The sequence below is a fragment of the Echinops telfairi genome, unplaced genomic scaffold, assembly GCF_000313985.2.
Source record: "Echinops telfairi isolate 266 unplaced genomic scaffold, ASM31398v2 ScPeMD7_7420;HRSCAF=8458, whole genome shotgun sequence".
Taxonomy (NCBI): domain Eukaryota; kingdom Metazoa; phylum Chordata; class Mammalia; order Afrosoricida; family Tenrecidae; genus Echinops; species Echinops telfairi.
Genome location: NW_022111320.1, coordinates 4653760 through 4657654, shown reverse-complemented (window position 1 = coordinate 4657654; position 3895 = coordinate 4653760).

Genomic DNA, 3895 nt, shown 5'->3' with positions numbered 1-3895 from the left:
CAAACATTCAAAGAAGCCTCCTCTGCCCTCTAATCTGATATCTCTCACATCATTATAATTTCTCATTACAATGTTAAATGTTCCTTCCCAGCTTTCATAACAATTTACATATAAATCGATCTGTTTATTTAATGAGTATCACAAGAGTGTCTGTGTTGTTCACTATTTTCTCCTCAGCACCTAGTCCAATGCCTGGCATAATAGTACTTAGTAAATACAATAACTCTTAATGGATGCAAAGCAGCAAGAATTTTCACCCTCAAGTCTATAAGAAACACTGCCCTCCTTTGTACCCACAATCAACCAAAAATACAATTGTTGCTCTTTCCTATGTCCCACTGTCCTCTGGCTCTCATGGAAGTTGTCATAGGGATGACAACGTTCATGTCTTTCATGGCAAATGAAAAACAAGCAGACTGTGAAGAGAGAGAGAAGGCATGAACTGGTCTGAGTGTGTGGTATGGCAAACATCTGACCAACACATGGAAGGAATACAGAATCTTTTAACTTCTCGATTAACAATCTAGATTCTAGTTAATTTATGTTGAAAAAGCAGTAGTATCGTTATAATTGCATGCTATTTTACAATTAAGCAGATATCAAGTCAAAATATTAAACAAGTAATTTCACAACCAGGTTATTAACTCTATAATTATTAACTCTATAATTACACACTTCTATAATGTTCCTTAGAAATGAGAATACCAATATTTCATCCTATATACATTGAGCATGTTGTCAGGAGAAACCAGCCCCTGGAAAAGGCCATATGTTTGGGGAAGGGGAGGATTGACAGAAAAGAGGAAAACCCTGAAAAGATGAATTGATACAGTGGCTGTACCAATGTGTTCAGACATAACAACCATTGAGAGAATGGGTAGGACTATCGGTAAGCAATGTGTAGACACCTAATACAATAAAAACAACACAAGCTTAAGGAAGCCCTGGTGGCATGGTGGGTTAAGCATTGGACTACTTAACTGCAAAGGGGCAGTTCAAATCTACCAGTCACTCCATGTGAGAAAAATGAGACTGTCTTCTCCCATGAAGATTTACTCTCAGAAAACCAAGGGAGCAGTTCTACCCTGTGCTCCAGGCTTATGTGGTGTCAGAATCAACTCAGTGGCAGAGGGGTGGGTTGGGTTGGGTGGGGTGGGGTTGGGTTATGGTTAGGTTGGGGTAGGGTTGGGTTGGTTTAGTTTGAGTTGGCTTGGGTTAGGGTTGGGTTGAGTTATGGTTGGGTTGGGTTGGGTTATGGTTGGGTTGGGTTAAGGTTGGGTTGGGTTATGGTTAGGTTAGGGTAGGGTTAGGGTTGGGTTGTGGCAGTGGGTTTGATTTGGTTTAGTTTGGTTATATATGCTTGGGAAAAGATTTGAAAATGCACAAGAACCAGCAACCCTTACTATATTCATTCATTCTTTCATTCAACATTCATCAGGGAACAGCCTTAACAGGCTTGATAGTGAAAATACCCCCAAAATGAAAGAAAGTGAACACCGAGAAAAGGAGAAGAAGCAAAGCCCAGCTGAAGTCTTCTCTATGAAATCCTCACACAATCCTCTGGAGTCCTCATGGCAGAGAGTCTCGCTCCCAGAAGAGGGCACTGAGGTTTACGAAAGTCATGCTACTTCCTAAAATTCACAGAGTAAGAACCCTGAGGCTAGTGACCTGGGTGGCCTCATTCCGCATCTAGAGTCTGGATGCACTGTAGTTCCATTGTGTCGGGTGTCGCAGCAGCAGTTACTTGGACGTTTGAGTCTACGAAGGTACCCACCCCAGCCTCAAAGAACTAAGCTACTCACAAGATACAAACTCTCATCTTGGGAGACTTAAAAGGTAAAAAAGTGGTAAATGTCCTTATCTGTGATAAAAGCACCAAAGAGAACACTCCAGAGGGAACACATGAAAAGAATGTTATGAACAGGGACTGAATACAAATACAAAACCAGTCCAGCTGGTGTCTGCTTTCGACCTTACCAACCCAGGGATGACAAAACATAAGGCCAGAAATGGATTTTCTCTTGCCCAAACAACTAAGTCCCCCTGAAAGTTGGAAGTGCTTTTAACTGGAGCTGCTTGGTCTTTGCCGCTGTTTTAGTTGATGCTAATGAAATTCCTTTCTGGCTAATAGGCCATCTGCTCCTTTCAAGGCTCCCAGCGAAGAAACACAGACAGATCTTCTCCCTGAACTTAGTCTCTGCTAGCTCCAGGGAGAGTACGTCTCTTCTGGAGCGGACAGTTTATCACCGCCTCTGGCTCCCATATTTTTCTGCTTGTCTCTGAGAGATGCACAGAGAGGTGGCAGAGGAGCAGAAGAGCCCCTGGCGGTGGAGGCTAGCTTCTTCCTGGCAGCTCAGTGGTAAAGGCCAGCTGTCTTCCTGGCATCTGGAGCCAGCGTTACATACAGCCTGCGCTTGCAGGCACCAAGGAGTGGGAGGTTATGAGGTTCCTGTACCCGAGAGAGGAGGGTGCTGTAGCTCCAGTCTTCCAAACATACACACCACCCTCCTAGGTGACTAGAGCATCTCCTGCATCTAAGGACTCACCTGCATCCTAAAAGAGATGCAGGGGTAAGGGGTGGCTGGCTTTGGTCAATAAAGTAAGACCCGTGCACAGGTGTCTCTTTGACCAGACTGCCAACAGCTACTGCTGAAGGGAAGTCTTCAACTGATTCATGCAAATGGAGACTGGATGTCAGAGTACCAATGGGATCATGTGATCAACCCAGATCTGATGGAATGAAGATTAAGGAGGAGTGTAACACCCTTTTTCAGGTCACGGTTTCACTTGGGGGGGTATGACCTACATCACCTTTTATCTTACAAGAGATAGAAGGAGGGAGAAGAGACCAGAGATAGACCTACTGTCTACTGGGGTCCCTATGGTAGGACCCTTCTAGAACAAGGAGACACAGAGCGAGAAAGCCTTCCCATAGAGTCGACACATTGAATTCAGGCGTGTGCCCTTCTAAGCTATGAGTGAATACATTCCAGTTGGTTAAAGCCATCATCCACTTGTGGGATTTCTATTATAATAGTAATAGATAACTAAGATTCAGGGTCAGGTTTACTGATGAGTATACAGCCTGGGCAGTCTCATAAAGCCTTAGGAGGGCCCAACTCTTGGTTTAATGCTGAGCTGTCACAACTTGAAATTCTTAATAATTACTTAACAAGCAAAGTTATATATTTCCTTTGCACTAAGTCAACAGCCAAGTTGACCCTGACTCAGAACAATCCCTTATAGGGTTGCCAAAGCTATCAATCTGTACAGAAAGTGGATTGCCTCATCTTTCTCCTCCAGCACAGCCAGTGGGTTTAAACAGCTGACTTTGTGCTTACTCATCAGTGCCTCCATAAGCCGGCAAGTCATTTACTCCAACCAGTCTCCAAAGCCTACATTGAACTTGATGACATATAAGAAGCCAAGGGACTGAACTCAGAACACCTACGTGAAGGGGTTGGAGGACTCTTGAGTAAACAGAAATAGAATACGCTGACTGCCGTGTGCTCCCGACGGGGTGACGGCTGTGACTTTCAGAAAGCAGATCCCCAGGCCTGTCTGCCCAGCCTCTGGGTGACATCTTTCCGTGGTTGTTATGTGCTGTTGAGTCCGTACCTACATAGCAACTCTATGCATAACAGAATGAACATTTGCCCAATCCTGTGCCCTCCCCACCATCGTTGTTGTTTTGATACCCATTGTTGTGGCCACTGTGCCCATTCATCTCCTTGAGGGCCTCCTTCTTCCACAGTCCCTCTGCAGCAGGTGGTCTCTCTGGACTACATGTCCGAAGAAAGAATGCGGATGCGTTGCCATGTTGACTTGTAGGGAGCATCTGGCTGCACAGCCTCGGAGACACGGTGGTACGTTCTCTGGCACGACATGGGACTTT